Source organism: Cynocephalus volans, chromosome 3 (genome assembly GCF_027409185.1).
Source record: "Cynocephalus volans isolate mCynVol1 chromosome 3, mCynVol1.pri, whole genome shotgun sequence".
Lineage (NCBI taxonomy): Eukaryota > Metazoa > Chordata > Mammalia > Dermoptera > Cynocephalidae > Cynocephalus > Cynocephalus volans.
In genome coordinates this window covers 126,060,622-126,078,527 of record NC_084462.1, presented here as the reverse complement: position 1 = coordinate 126,078,527, position 17,906 = coordinate 126,060,622, and positions in this window count along the sequence as shown.

The window sequence follows — 17,906 nt, the reverse complement described above, 5'->3', positions numbered from 1 at the left end:
TCACCTCTGTCCCCCACGAGTATGTATAATCAACTTGTTTCAATTAAAAAATCTTAAAATAGGAAAAGAGAAAAAATAAGATGTTTAGGTATTAATATTAGTAATAAAAAGTATTTAATTCCTCAAGATCAGCATTATTGAAGCCTCCCGACATCTCTATCTAGCTTTCTTTCAGAGTAAGTATCTAACCTAGACATCTCTCTTCCCATCCCATCCAAAAGGCCATCAAATTCTAATTGTTCCATCTGGAAAAGTCTTGCAAATTTTATTTCTGTTTTTGGCCTTCACTTTACTACATTCAAAGCTAACTTTATCTACTGCCTTTGCTTTTCACAAGCTTTTTTCTCTTTTTCCTCTCTAAGTACAATCACTCCATCAAATTACTGTCCTCCTCAAATCAAAAAACAATTCCTTTTGCTTAAGTATCTCATTTTTCTTATAGGATGTGGACTGAATTTCTTAACATGGAACACCAATTTCGTCAGATATTGACTCAGTCTTCATCCATTCCTACCACATACCTATTCTCTTGACCTGATACTAACCCTGTCTCTGCATCAAACTCACTTTGGAGAGTTTTTAAAAAGTACTGATGCCTGAGCTCCACCTTGCCCAATTGTCACAGTATGTATTGGCCAGGGGCTCAGAATTAGTATTAAAAATAAAAATCTCCTTATGATTCTAAAATGAACCACTGCTTTACACAAAATGAAAACATTTTTTTGCCTCAGATTAAAGTCTTTGGGTTATCTGTGAATTCGCATTAAATATCTGGAATCCCAATATCTACATCTCCTCAACTTCACCACACTGGTTCAAGTTAAATCTTTTGAAGTCTCAGTGAAATAGTGTAGATGCTCTTCTATCTGTCAAACTTTTATTTATGCCATATCTACCTCCAAAAAACATTTTACTTTCTGTCTGAAAATGTCCATGAACTGTTTTATTTATTTGTAAGTTCTGATCCTAAGAAAATATATAAACAAATTATAAAGTCTAAAGTCATTCATAATAAAAATGGTGGAAGTGTTTATTCAAATAGCTACGGGAAAAAGAAGCTACTAATTCAGAGTCTGGGTCCCCATAGGGAGACTCTGAGAGGAGGTGATGTTGGAGTTCCTCTTTGAAGAACAAACACATCTCTTCAATCAGCACCTCAACATCATTTCTCTGCCCTAGTGAGGGATTCACTGGTTCTTTCTTTGCCTCCTTTGCTGTCTGAATGTTTCAACATAATGATTCATTCACTATTTTTCTGTGTTAAAGGTATCGTTTCCTTAGAGCCAAGCCTTGGGGTATTTCACACTTAATCCTTTTCTTACTTATCTATGCACTTTCTTCATTTCTTTTATAACTTTAACATTTTGTAAAAAAATTGAAACCTGCCTCTCTTCCTGCATCCAAGCATACCATAACCGCCATGGGGCCCATCCAGGGCCCTGAGGTATGGAGCCAGAGCCACCACTCCCCACCAGCAACCAGTCAAGGAGCACACCAAAAATGCCACTTCCACATGGGTGGCCCACCACAGCCATCACCATGGCCGTGGCTGCCACAAAATTGGCTAGGCACCACAGCAGTAGCCACAGCCATGTGCAGGTGGCCCACCAGCCACTGGACTGCATTGATACAAGGAGAGTCACCAGCAGAGACCAAAGAAAAGAAGGGGGTGTCTCTCTCCAGAAAGCCCACTCCAGAGTAATAGAAGAAGCATCTGCTCTACCATAATAGTGGGGGACCTGAAAACTCCTCTCTTAGCATGGGACAGATCATCCAGGCAACAAATCAAGAAAGTAACCATTACTCTTTCAGAAGGAAAGAACAAATCTAGGTTTATTAGAGGTGGGAGTGGAGAGAGAGGGGATGGAGAGAGATTAGATAAGGGGCATAAAGAATAAGTAATAATAAATATGCTAATAGTACTGATTTGATCAACATACATTGCACACAGGTGATGGCAATCAACGTTGAACTCCCAAAATATGTATAATCGATTATGATTCAATAAAAATTTTAAAAATATAATGAATTGAAACTTAATTGAATATAAATATTTGTGGGGTAGAGAGTAGAATATCAATACCTGTGCACGATATGTGATGATCAAGACAGGATAATTAGCATATTCATCATTACTAAACACAATTGTTTCTTTCTGTTGAGGACATTTGATCTCTCTTCCAGTCATTTGATAACATGCACTAAATCAATGTTAATTGTAGATGCCTAGCTCAGCTGTACATTGATGGAACTTATTTTTCATAACTAGCTGTTTTGTGTCTATTAACACATTTCTTGCTATCTGCCCTTCCCCCCTTCCCCTTTTCCACCTGTAGTAACCACAGTTCTGTTCTATCCTTCTTGAAGTTCAATGCATTACTGTAATTGTTCTTTGTCTCTTTCTCTGTCTCTCTCTCTGCTCTCTCTCTTGCTCTCTGCTCTCTGCTTCCACCATCTTGCAATGTGAGATCCCTGGGTCACTGTTGCCACCACCACATGGATTTTGGACTGCCTAGTTTCAGAGACTGTAAGCAAATAAATTTTGTTTTCTTTATAAAATACCCAGTTCTGTGTATTTTGTTATATAAGCAACAGAAACGGACTAATACAGATGACATCTCAATGTAGTTTTGATTTGCATTTCTCTGATAATTAGTGATGTTGAGCATTTTTTCATGTAATTTTCGGCCATTTGTACATCTTCTTTTGAGAAATGTCTATTCTTTCCATTGCCCATTTTTTAGTTAGATTGTTTGTTTTTTTACTATTGAATTGCTTTTCTTGTATATTTTGGATATTAATCCCTTCTGGGATGCATAGTTTGCAAATATTTTCTCCCAATCTGTAGGTTATCTTTTCACTCTGTTGATTATTTCCTTTGCTGTGTAGAAGCTTTTTAATTTGGCCTAGTCCAATTTATTTATTTATTCTTCTGTTGCCTGTGCTTTTGAAGTCCAGTGCTACATCCTGAAGTGTTTCCCCTATGTTTTCTTCTATGAGTTTTATAGTTTCAGGTCTTAAATGTAAGTCTTTAGTCTATTTGAGTTGATTTGTGGATATGGTGAGAGGTAAGGGTATAAACCCTTTCCTTTCACTTTAATAATGATTTTTAAAAATTTTTGTTATAATATGGTCTTTTAGCCAAGGGCTTAATCATTGGAACTGAATTAATAAAATTACTGTTTGATAGAGAATGAAGCAAGCTTCCATTTCCTGAGGAAACACTTAGCAACATTATCAACTTTGAGCATTAATTACAAAATTTAGTTATTATCTGTTGTCTTTATTTTTACTTGTAAGATTACTACATAAATTATTAAAAATTTGGCAAATCTTAAGGCTGTAAAATGCCTTTTATTGTTAAGTTTATTTGCATAATCTATTTGGTCAATTTTTAATTTTTGTGTTTAGTTTTGGTTTGTTGGATCTTTTCATTTTTGTTTTGAATTTGTTTTTAATCTCACAAATATATAAGGTAAGTTTTACATAAAACACGATTCACCGCTTTAAGTGTCCATTTCAATTAGTATTGCAAAATGTAGTTGAGTACCCATCACAATAATCATGATACAGAACTTTGTCATCACATTAAAATTTCCCTTGGATGTCTTTGCAGTTACTTCCCTTCCTTGGCCCTTGGCAACCATTGATATGCTCTTACTGTCACCGAAGTTTTGACCTTTCTAGCATGTCGTATTAATAAAATCATACTGAAATTAGTATTTTTGCATTTACATTTTTCATTTAGTGCAATGACTTTGAAATATTCATGTGATGAGTTACAGCAATAATCTATTCCTTTTCATTGCCGAATACAATTTCACCAAATAGATATACCACAATCTGTTAATGCAGTCACCTGCTGATGAACATTGTGTTATTTCAGTTTTGAGTGTTTTGGGATAAAGCTGCTATAAGTATTTGCATACAAGATTTTGTGTGGAAATATGCTTTCATTTTTTCTTGGGTAAATACTTTGAGTGGCGTTGTTAGGTCAGATGGCAGGTATCTGTTAAAATTTGTAAATGGTCCATGCTAATTTGAAAAGCATATATCTAATCTTCACTGGATGCAGCAGTTTATAGGGTTCTGCAAATAATATTAGATCAGACTTATTAATTACTATGTCCTATTTCTTCATATTATTATTGTTGTTGTTTGGTAACATAAGTTAATTAAAAGCTTTATCCATGAGTGTCAATTTAAATTTATTTTTTTAGTGCCTTATAATTCTGTCATTTCACTCAATATGGTCATAGGCTATATTGTTTGATGCATACACATTTATGACTGTGATTATTTGTGATGAATTTATTTAATTATCATGTAGTGTGTTTCTTTCCCTATTAATGGGTTTCCCCTACTATATTTTATGTGACCAAAACAAATAAAAGTTCTGGACTTGTAGTTCAAGTGTAACTATGTCTTGATTAAGAGAACACAAAAAGCAAAACAATCATAAAAAAGAAGTAAAACAAATAGTGTATCAGATGCTGCTAATTACTAAGGAAAATTCATAATTGGGAAGAAGATAGTTCTAGGGAGGGAAGGAGCATGAAACTTAATCAGGGTGGTTGGGGAAGGCCTCATTGAAATTTGTAGTTGAGTAAAAACCTGAGGAATAAAAATTTTAGGTAAGAAAGTACCAAGCAGAGGTATAAACTATTTAAACAGTCCTGAGTGTTTATAAAATTGATAGGGATCCAAACAAGTGAGGTAGGCATGGCATGAATAAAGGGAAGAAATATAGAATATACAGTGAGTGAAGAGAAGAAACATAAGAGATTTATCAGAAATGTAAAAATGTACCAATATGTGTGGGACCTTGAGATACCTTTGACTTTAACTTGGAGTGACATGGAAAGTTATTGGAAATATTTGAGTAGAGGAGTGGCATAAGAGGACAGCATTTAACAGGGTCTTTCTGGCTGTTGCATAAAGAATAAACTGAAGAAGACTATTGCAATGATTTCAGTGAGTGATGATGGTATTTTGGACCAGAGTAGTTTGGACTGAAAAGAGAGAAGTGATTGAGAAGTTCAGCTGAGATTTGCTGATAGATGGTGTGAAGAGTGTGAGAGAAAAACTGATTCCAAATTTTGGTCTGAGAAAGTAAATATGAAGTTGCCATTAACTTAGGACTGATAGGAGAGGAACAGGTTTGGAGCAAGGAGAAGGTCAGGAGTTCAATTTTTGGCATGTTAAATGTATACACGCATATAAATGCTCATGTGGACACATACCAGAGGGAACAGTGAGGTTTTTGTCTTATTTTGTCTTTGTTTTCAGTACAAAAAAAAAAAAAAAAAAAAAATCTTGGGCTTTGTCATCAAAAAGTTAGATTTATCATTAGCTGATACTTATTAACTTTGTGACCACAAATGAAACATAAAACCTTTGTAACACATTTTCCTGATCTGGCAAAAGACTATAATAATATCTTAGACTGTTTCATGTAGTGACCATATTTATTTAGTTTTTACAGCGCTATGGTGCTAAGTGCTTAATACATATGTGACAGCCAGACTCCAAGATGGCTCTCAATTTTTTTTCCTTCTTGGTATTCACACTCTTCTGTGTTCACTCTCGTGAGTTCTCTCTCACATTGTACCAGGATCGGTCTGCATTACCAATTGCACACAATACAGCAGAAGTGTTATATGTTTACTTTCAAGATTATGTTATAAAGACTGTGGCTTCTGTCTTGGTTGGTTTCTCTCTCTTTCTTTCTCTCTCATTCTCTCTCATCTCTTCCTGAGTGAATTCATGATCTGAACAGCCTTTTGGAGATACCCACTTAGCGAAGTTCTGTAATCCTCTGCCAAAACCTACATGAGTGAGCTTGGACACAGATTTTTCGGCAACAGACAAGCCTTCAGGGGCTGCAACCTCAGACAACAGCTTGACCACAATCTCATAAAAGACTCTGAACCAGAGCCTGATATCAACTAAGCAGCTGTTGGATTCCTGACACATAAAAACTGTGTGACATACTGAATTTTTTATTTTATTTTATTTTATTTTTTTTGTTTTAGGTTGCTAAGTTTTGAAATAATTTTTTTTTTACACAGTAAGAGATAAAAAATAGAAAATATTATTTAATCTTTGTAAGAAATTTGTCACTATCTAAATTTTGGATCCTACACAGAAACACTACTCAACCTTATTTTTGAAAACAAGGCCATGGTTCCATGTGATGAAGGACCTGCAAGCCCTCTCATGTTTTTGTGTAATTTTTGGCTTAGTAGAATGTCTTGATGCCATCTCAAGTATGGGAGTATCTAGCTTCAGGACATAGAATGCTGTTGTTCACAATTCAGTGAGAAATAAACATAGAGAGTCCTGAAGAATTACTCATGTCCTCGCATAGTAACTCACTCTACGAATTTCTGTGGATTTAGAAATGGCTAATATATCAATATTGCCCTGAATTCTGAGCCTGTCTATGCTTCACAAGCAAAGATAAATGCTCTACTATTTATATTCAACATTAATATATCCAATTATCTTTCATTCAATTAGATGTTTGTTGTGCCAGACACTGTTCCAGATACTTTGATTTATCAGGTGTCAACTGATGAAGCTCTCTGCTTCCAATATAAGAAAACTTACCTTTACAGAATCTGCCAATTTATGACAAGCTCAACCATCCTTCACTGATATATTACCAAGTCTTGAAAACATTAATAACAAAAAGTTACTATAAAGTTTCACCACTTAGAGCTGGAGATTTTTACCTACATAACCAGATTCTTTTTCAGGTACACATATGGGTGCTCAGGCCAACTGACATTTCCAAGTGTCTGAATATTATTCCACAATCTTACTCTTCTCTACTTGTACAACACGAACACTCTCAAGTTTTAGCTAGCCACATACCAAAGAGAATAAAGACTACTTTTCCAAAACTTCTTAATGGCATGATGTGCCCATGTGCATAAAGTCAGGCTAAAGTAATGTAAGTGATGAAGTGATGCATATTTCACCCAGAATTTATTCTCAGAGGAAAATGGCATGCCCTTCTGCTCTTCTCCTCTGCCTTCTGCTGGCTGAGAAGATTTGATGGCTTGAGCTTGAGAACCATGTTTTGTCCACATGTGGAAGACACATGTTGAGGTCAGTGGTACAAGAGAGTGGAAGTCTTGGTATATGATGATCATCGATATGGTTTGAATGTTTGTGTTCCCTCTAAAATTCATGTTGAAACTTAATCCCCAGTGCAACAGTATTAAGAGGTGGAGCCTTTAGGGGGTGATTAGGCCATGAGGACTCTGCAGTTATGGATGGCTTAGTGCCTTATAAAAGTGCTTAAGGGAGCAAATTTGCTACTTCCATCCATCCACCATGTGAAGGCACATCTCTGAAGGACGCAGGAATGGGACACCATCCAGGAATCAGAGAGCAGTTTTCACTGGACACTGAACTTGCTCAGATTTTGACCTTGAACTTACCAACCTCCAGAACTGAGAGAAATAAATTTTTATTATTTATAAATTACCCAGTCTGTGGTATTTTATTATAGTGACACAAAGGTACTAAGACAATCCTAGAGTCAGTATGCCAGCCTTGGGTAATATAACTGTACTTTTAACCAAGAGAGAAAAGCTTTTATCCTGCTTATGTCACTATTACTTGGGGACTTTTTATCACTTGTAAACGAACTTAAACCTAAATAATACACTCTAGAATTAACCATCCTTGATCAGAAACTCTTCTAATTGTAACCTTTCAGAGTATCTATGTGGGTGCCTAAGCAATCCTTCCTTAATGGCTATTTAGAACTATAGCAGTTTACTAAATAGATACCTTAATTTATAAACCAGAGTAGTTACCATGTCACACCAATTGTAAGAAACTTTATAAAAATATAAAAATAATGCTACCACAGCTAATAATAAAGATACATGGAAAACAAAGTATCTTTATTCCAAATTCCATAGAGAATCAAATAAACTTTCTGAAGTTAAGAAAACATAAATATTCAATTTCATTCAAAATTATATATATCAATTTTATTCAAAATTAAAGTTATAATAAAAACAGAATATCATAGTTTTTATAAAATTGGACTAACTGAGAAATGTAATTTTTTTTTGAGTCAAAGTGTGGGTTCTTAAATCATGATTTATGACTGTCTGTAATATGTGCACACACGTGTATACTTTAAGTAGTTCCTAAATTCAAAAATTGTAAAAGTTTTGCAGACACATTTTAGTCTGCTCTTCAATTTCATTTTGCCACTAGGTGCATAAAGCATCTAGCTGACAGATCACTAGAGTGTTACTCAAAAAAATAGCATGTAAAATTCCAAAATGAAAAAAAAAGTAAATACTAAAAAACACTAATTGAAATAAAATATTCTAAGATGTCACTGGAGGAAGCCTGAAGTAAACTCCAAACAACAATGATCTATGCTGGGATTACTTCCTTGCTATATAGCTGCACAATCTTTTTTGTTTAGTTAGTTTTTCCCTATTGAATCTTTAAAATATACACTCATTATGATTCTACTTTAGCCTCCTTCAAAACAATTTTGTCATTCTCACCCAGCCATCTGTATGGTCCTGGTCTGTACTACTGTACTACAGTCAGCATTGTTTCTAGACTGCCAGGATTATTATATAATTTGAGAGTTACTGAAAATAGCTCCCAGACTTTTAGCACTATCTTTAAGAACCATAAGGTTGTACTGATCACAGGTTTGCATACATTGGTTTAGATACCTGTAAGAGTGGCATCGTTTTCCAAGGCTATAAAAACTGTCTGAATTATAATTTTTTTTAAAAAAATGTAATTGTGACTAAGAAAAACACAAATAAAATTTACCATCTTAACTATTTTTGAGTGTACGGCTCATCAATATTAAGTATATTCACATTGTTGTGCAACATAGATTCAGAAAATTTTTCATCTTGCAAAACTGAAACGCTGTACCTACTGAACACCACCACCCCATTTCCCTTCCCCATAGCTAATAGTAACCACCATTCTACTGTTTTCTATGAATTTGGCTATGTTAGCTACCTCCTATAGGTGGAATCACACAGTATTTGCATTTTTGTGACTGGCTTATTTCATTTGGCAAAACATCCTCAGGATTTGTACAGGTTGTAGCATACGACAAGATTTCCGTTTTTTTCTTTTCTTTTTTCTTAAGGCTGAATAACATTTCATTGGATATATATGCCACATTTTCTTTATCCATTAATCCATTGATGGACATTTGAGTTGCTTCCACTTCTTGACTGTCGTGAATAATGCTGCTATAAACATGGGTGCGCAACTATCTCTTTTAGACCCTATTTTTAATTTTTTTGAATTGTAAATTGTGTGCTTATCACTTTGCCAAAGTATTCTCTTAGTTAATAAAAAGATTGCACATATGTAAACTGATGGCAACATACTAATAAAAACCCTTAATCATAAATGTCAGTATTTTACCTTATTTTATGTCATTCAAAATAATTCAATGAGACTTGTTGATAAGAAGAAATACATTTTGGACTCCAAATAGCCAAAGAATAAACAGTGTGCTTGCCATTGAAAGATATTATATGTATAAAAAATTCAATATAAGAATGGTCAAATTTTTTTTAAAATTACATATCTATGTTTTCACATTTTGAACTAATTCAAAAATTTATCAAAGGATTTCACTAGATAAATATACTATCATAATATATTTAAAATATAATTTGTTGTATATAAGTATAAATAATATTTATAGTTCTATGATATAATATTAAATAGACATAGAGTATTCCTAAAATATTATATACTATTATATAAATATATAATATATATTATATATAGTATATTGTATAAATATTATTGTAGTATTCCTTCCTGTTGTTATGTTTATACTCATGGGAATATCCAGTATATTCTGTTTTTTTTTTTTTTTTAAGATGACTGGTAAGGGGATCTTAATCCTTGACTTGGTGTTGTCAGCACCACGCTCTCCCAAGTGAGCCATGGGCTGGCCCAAGTTCTATGTTTTAAAGGCAGACATTCAGAGGGTGGTTTCATTTGTTTTTGGTCTATATATTTATCAATCTTTACACAATTTCAGTGTAAAGTAGAAATGATGCACTGGAATTTTCTTATTCATTAATTAAACATACAAATGTTAAGACTTTTATTTCTCCTAATCAATTTTATTTTTTTAATTGAAATATAGTTGATTGTACATATCTGTGTGGTACAGAGTTGAATATCAATACGTGTGTGCAATATGCAATGCTCAAATCAGGATAGTTAGTATATTTAATATTATACAATGTGATCATTTTTTGTGGCACTTTACCAATTCCTCCTTTATCCCCCTCCCCTTCCCCCTTTCCCACCTCTGGTAACTTCAGTTCTGCTCTTTTCTTTTGAAAGTTCAATATATCATTGTGATTGTTGTATCTTTCTTTCTTTTATTTTTCTTTGCTTACTTTTCTAGTTCCTAAAATTATGAGTGAGGACATATATTTCTCTTTCTGTGCCTGGCTTAATTCACTTAACTTAATTTTCTCTAAGTTTCTAATCGATTTTAAGTATTACAAGACTATACTCTGTAAGCTTGAGACGCTAATCTACAACACCGCTCAAAATAGTGACCACAAGTATTAGAATTATTTGAAAATCGGAAAATAAAATGCAATTGACATATAACACAAATTGTAAGTAAGCATTGTTAACATCTGGCATATCTGCTTGAAGTTTTTATAATATATATACACACACACACACACACACACATAAAACATATACTCAGAATTAGTTCAAGATCTTATTTCCTTCCTTAAAAGTAAGAAGTGTTGGGGCCGAGCCCGTGGCGCACTCGGTAGAGTGCTGCGCTGGGAGCGCAGCGACACTGCCGCGGGTTCGGATCCTATATAGGAATGACCAGTGCACTCACTGGCTGAGTGCCGGTCACGAAAAAACGACAAAAAAAAAAAAAAAAAGTAAGAAGTGTTGCATACAGAGTGCCCTTCAACTTCTAACCCTATTCCTGATATGAACCCTCAATTCCACCAAGCACAAAAACATCCATCATTATAAGTTTGGACCATAATTTTTCAGTGTATTGTATATATTATTATTGAATTTATTAGTAGTATGTATGTGTATGTATATGTATATGTATTAGTGTATATATGTCTGTGTATTATATGTGTGTATGTATACATACCATAAAAGATTACTTTATAAAATTACATAAATGATACGCTTTACACATCTTTTAACTTGACTTTTCACTTTGATCAACACTATACTCTTGTGTTCTACCTGTGTAAATCTAAGTAAATTCATAATTTTTAATTGTTTTACAGTGTTTCATCATATGAATAAACAATATGTTATCTATCCATCATTGTATTAGTAAACATTTAGGTTGTTTTTAATATTTCTTATATCAAAAGATGCTGCAGTTAATGGTTTAAAACATCAAATTTGTTATAATTTCACTCAAGATAAGAACAGACTTTCCAATGGTTTAGAGAAGCTTACGCTTATCAGCATAAGTAAATTTTAGGAAACTAGAAAAATGAGGAGGGGCAATTTGTTCTCAGGTCTTTGGTTAATGTAGCAAATCAAACCAGGTGGTAAATGCCTTGAAAAATCTGATTCCAAAGTGAGTAACAAATTAACTTCAAACCCCAAATAGCTGCAATGAAACATAGAGAAGAAAGGCAGCTTTCTGGGATAATTAAGTGTATCTGAACATAGACATAACATATCTCACTTCAATGTTAAGGATTTCATATTTTAAAGTGTTTTCATCTCTCATAAGAGTTTTAAATTTATGTGAGATGTTCAGAAATGTGCATAGCTCGGTCACATTTTCCTCATTTTAAAATGATTGAGGAAGTGGAAGTGACTGTACTGGAGAGTTTTAAAGATACTATTCATCTCTCTTGTTTGGTGAAAGAGTCCAGTTGGTTATTTCTAACTATTGCAAACATGCCTCAGTAAAGTCATGCAAATCTTCAAGAGAGAAAATATGGTTCATTTTCAAGTCTGAGAATTTGATAAAGATTTAAAACCATATGTCATACAATTTAGATACAAAAAGTGAGTCATGTTCTTCTCTAGATGCTAAAAATCATGCTTGTCATTCTAGTGAGACCTGTTTTGCCTTATGTATTTTATGATGGGATAAATACAGAATGAAGCTATCATTTTAAATAAGTAAAAATTAGAAACATAGAATATTAGGGAAGTAAATTTTACAAACTTTTCAGTAAGCATATATTGCATGTGTGTCCTCAGTGACTTCCCTTCAAAATTCATTCCTTAAACTGGACTTTAACAAAAATAATTGTCATTTTGTTAATAATACTAGTATTGATGATATTAATATCTGGTTTCTAGGCTCCTTCAGCCCTTAACTGTCATAGATCCCTAGACAAAACATATTTAGTTTACTAATCTGTAGAATAACCAATTTAAGTTGTACATGCACATATATCTCTCTCTATATAACAATACCTATATATAACTATATCTATATATTTCATACATATGTGTGTGTTTCCATGTATATTCGAGTCCCTTCTAGCTTTAAAGTATGATAGCAAATATAAACAAAATTTAAACATTGACACAGATGGAAAAAAATACAAGTTCAACCACAAAAAAATTAGCATTCAGAATTTTTTAAACTTCTGCAAACCAATAAGACAAAGACAGATAACATTTAAAATGAACAGAGCCTATGAGTAAGTAATTTACAGAAGAGTAAATGTGAATGACAAAGAAAAACATAGGAAAAAAGGTACAATTTCACTAGTTTGTATAAAAATGTTAAGAGCTGCTATGAACTCTTACCCCAGGACACATGGAGTCTAGGATATGCCTTCCCCAAACCCTCTGCTCTTCAGAATGTAGAAATTTAAAGTAAATGTGCAACAATTAGCTGCTCAATTAAATAAGTCAATTAATTTAATTAAAATAATTAAGTTAATAATAAGTTAATTAGTTAGTTTAGTAATTAATTTAATTTAAATAATTAAAATAACTCTACCTGGTTATCAGAAGTATTTAGTGTGAAATTCCTGATGGACAAGTTGCTTCAACACTGGCAATCATGAAAGTTTCCACCCCAGAAAGGCTAAGTGCCAAGCAATATACAAAAGATACATTAGAATGGTCGGGGAATTTTCCACTTCATTTATTACAACTAAGGCATCCCATGCTTGGATGGAAATGCCTGGAAACTACACCTGAGATGTTGCAAGACCTCCTAATGCAACTGTTGTGTGGCTAGGTGCTGTAGGTCCATTTTGTATCCTTTGAAACTAATAAAACTGAGGTTGGGATCATAATGAGAATTTTTCCATTACTTATAAACTTTAAACAAAATTACATTCAATCAATGGCCATGTAGCACACAGCTGGCAATCAGGGAAGAACATATTAAAACAACAATGAAGTTGTTTTAAAGAAAAAATAAATTAGTCACTTTTAGGTATTAATAAGGATCTTTTAGGTATTGATAAAACTCTCATATATTGATGGTAAAACCACTTTAAAGAGAAATACTTAGTGTACTTAAAAGTAAACCTACACAATTTCACTTCCAGGCATGTATCTGAGAGTGGTAGCTTACTGTATATTGGACTCCTTGGGAGTTTTATAGAGATACATATACATACACATATACATAGCATCTATTGCTTAGAGATTAATCTGGATTCCAGCCGAGGCAATGGCATATTCTTTAAAGCTCCATGGGTGATTCTAATATAGAGAAGAAGTTGAAAAATGACTTCTCTATAAAACCTTTCTTCAGAAAACCAAGGGCAAAAACCATATGATTATCTCAATAGACACAGAAAAAGCATTTGATAAAATTCAACATTGCTTTATGAACAAGGCTATCAGCAAATTAGGTATAGAAGGAAAATATCTGAAAACAATAAAAGCTATATACAGCAAACCCACCACCAATGTTAGTCCATTAGAAACAGGAACAAGACAAGGATGCCCACTCTCACTACTCCTATTTAATGTGCTATTGGAAGTACTAGTCAGAGCAATCAAGCAAGAGAAAGAAATAAAGTGCATCTATCTAGTTTGGAAAAGACAAACTCAAACCATCCCTGTTTCAGATGACATGATCCTATATACAGAAATACCTAAAGACTCTACCAAAAAAATCCTATAACTGATAAAAAATTTCAGTAAAGTTGCAGGATACAGAATCAGCATTCAAAAATCAGTGGCATTTTTCTACTCCAATAATGAACTAGCAGAAAAAGAAATCAAGAAAGCAAGCCCATTTACAGTAGTCACACACACACAAAAAAGATTTAATTTAACAAAGGAGGTGAAAGAGCTCTACAACAAGAACTACAAATCACTACTGAGAGAAGTTAAAGAGGACACAAAAAGGGGGAAAGGCATTCCATGCTCTTGGTTTGGGAAAATTGACATTGTGAAAATATGCATACTACCCAATGTGATCTATAGATTCATTGAAATTCCCACTAAGATGCCAAAGACATTCTTCACAGAAATAGAAAAAAAAAACAAAAAACAAAAAAAAAAAACAATCCTACCATTCATATGGAATAACAAAGGACCCTGAATAGCCAAAGAAATCCCAAGCCAAACAAAACAAAACAAAACAAAATAAAATAAAATAAAGCCTGAGGCATAACGCTTCCTGACTTTATATTATACTACAAAGCTATAGTAACCAGTACAGCATGGTACTGGCATAAAAACAGACATTCAGTCCAATGGAACAGACCGGAGAACCCAGAAATCAACCCATATACTTATTTGACAAAGGCAACAAAAACATACATTGGGGAAAAAAACGATCTCTTCAATAAATGCTGCTGGGAATATTGGACATCCATAGGCAGAAGAATGAAACTAGACCTGTACCTCTCACCATATACTCAAATCAACTCAAAATGGATTAAAGACTTAAGTATAAGACCCCAAACCACAGCATGAAACTACTGAGAGAAAACATATGTGAAACACTTCAGGAAGTAGGACTGGGCAAAGACTTTATGAATATGACCTTAAAAGCATAAGCAACAAAAGAAAAAATGAACAAATGGGATTATATCAAATTGCAAAGTTTCTTCAAGCAAAGAAAACAATCAATAGAGTGTAAAGACAACCTACAAAACAGGAGAGACTATTTGCAAACCATACATCTGACAAGGGATTAATATCCAGAATATCCAAGGAGCTCAAACAACTTCACAGTAAAAAAACAAATAATCTAATTAAAAATGTGCAAAGGAGCTGACTAGACATTTTTTGAGGGAAGACATACAAATGGCCAACAGGTACATAAAAAATGCTCAACATAACTAATCATCAAGGAAATACAAATCAAAACCACATTGAGATATCATCTCACCCCAATTAGACTGTGTGTAATGAAAAAAAGACTGAGAATAGCAAATGATGGTAGAGATGTGAAGAAAAGGGAACACTTCTACATTGTTCTTAGGACTATAAATTAGTACAGCCATTGTGGAAAACAGTATGAAGCTTTCTCAAACAACTACAGATAGATCCACCATGATGTCCAGCAAAATCACTTCTGGGTCTATACCCAAAGGAATGAAAATCATCGTGTTGAAAGGATACCTGCACTGCCATGTTCATTCAGCTCTATTTACAATAGCCAAGATATGCATCCAACCTGAATGTCCATCAATAGACAACTGAATAAGGAAAGTGAGGTACATATAAACAATGAAATACTACTCAGCCATAAAAAGAATGAAATTCTGACATTCTCAGCCACACGAATAAACTTGAAGAAAATTACATTAAGTGAAATAAGTTCAGGCACAGAAATTACATTAAGAGAAATACAGCATGTTCTCACTCTTAAGTGGGAACTAAAAAGGAAGGAAGGAAGGAAGGAAGGAAGGAAGGAAAGAAGGAAGGAAGGAAGGAAGAGAAGGAAGGAAGGAAGGAAGACCACAATAAAGCATTAAACTTTTTCTCAGAAGAGAGAACAAACCTAGAGGTTACTACAGGTGGGAAATGGGGAGGGGGAGAGGGGTTGGGGAGAAATCGGCTAAAGAACACAAAGAATAATAACAATTTGTAAGTAATAATGAACATGTTAATATTATTGATTTTATCACATATGGTATATAAAAACTGGCAGTCAGCACTGTACCCTGAGTATATGTATAATCAATTATGCTTCAATTAAAAACATATATATTCCAAGATAAAATGCTAATTTAAAAACATATGCAAGCATAATTCTAAAAAAAAAATCCAGTGTTTCCTTATTAAAGAATGAGTTCTGGTCAGTTTTCTAAAGCTACACAAAGGTTCCAAGTTTGTGAATATTCTTTGCAAAATAATTTAATTATAAAACTAATATGTATGGTTAATTTTTGAAGTGTGCTACTAATCCTGTTACCCTCATCAAAGACTGGCAGGAATCCTAGACCACAGATAGCCAAGCAAGTATTTTACTATTTCCAGCAAAGGGCAATAGTTAAACTGTTCTTATCTCAGGTTGAGTGTTGCTATACGAAAGCTAATATGATTTTTCTTCTGGAATTTTCTCCAAACATCTCAAACTAACCAAATTATCATATCCAAATGCTCACAAAATCTTAACATCTTAGCAAACAAAAGAAGTCTTTCCTGATGCTCAAGAAGTATGAATGCTTGTGTTGTCATCCTCTGTCACTGGGTTAGACAAATTTAAATCAGTTATTTTTATAGGACTGATTTGCAGTCACTACAATTTATAAAATTAATATTAGTATTAACCTCATCATTCCCTTAGAGTTCTAGCCCTTTTTAACCCTCATAAGAAAATACATCTTTGGAAATTTCTCCGTAAAGGACAATAACAACAATCAAGCACAAATTAAACTAATCTATTAAAATTAGTTTGTTGAAGCAAAAGCAGCACAGAATTTTTTTTTTCAAAACTATATGACAAATGTGTTAATACTAGCTACACCGTTTACTATCCAATTGTTATTCGGAATAAAAACTCCTTTTTTTTTAACGTTAGCATATATGATTCTTGTGACTGTGCTCCAAAGACTTTGTGTAAACTTACTGTTTTGTTGAAAAGAGATCATGAAATAATTTTCATAGTTATATCTTTAAAAGTTACTGAGAATTTGGACATTTCCTGAAGGCAGTGAGAAATCTTTGAAATTATTGGGAAGTATTGATTTTAATTGAATTTTAGCTTTTGACTCACATGTGCAAAGCCTATAAGCATGCAGTTCCCAGTCACCAAACGAATATGGTTAGTTTTGGTAGTAATTGTCTGTCTCCTTAATTTTTCTTTTCTCCAAGTGCAGAAGTCACAATCTTCTTTGATTTTCTACCTCCTTAATTCCAATATACCCACTAAGTTCTGGGTTTCAGCATACCTCTTATTTCCATTCTTTCATTTTCAGTTCCTCATCTACCACAACCTACATTTTAATCTCTTCATGTTTCTCCAAACCATCCTGTATACCCTATCACACTAATTACTCTAAATTAGTGTGATTATAAATTTACAAACCATCAACCAATAATAGACATATCCCCGACCAAAATCAAAAGATCCATATTGATGTCTTAATTCTTACTTGATTCGTTTTTTTAAAGACATTGGGCAAAGCACTGAACCCATTCCCACAACTGTGAAGGGAGAAGGTTGAGCCAGAAAATCTAAATTTTCTTCCTGCTTTAAAAATAAAAGTAAGCCTGAAATCTCACTTGAAAATAACCCACTGTTCCCGATCACATTGTTCTCGCCTTTCGTTTAGAGATCTGTGAAACATCAACTTGGGACTCTGGTTACACTTAAGAAAAACATTACTAATTTGTGTGTGTGTGTGTGTGTGTGTGTGTGTGTGTGTGTGTGTGTGTGTGTGTGTGAGTTTAACTCTTCTTTATGTGGTAAA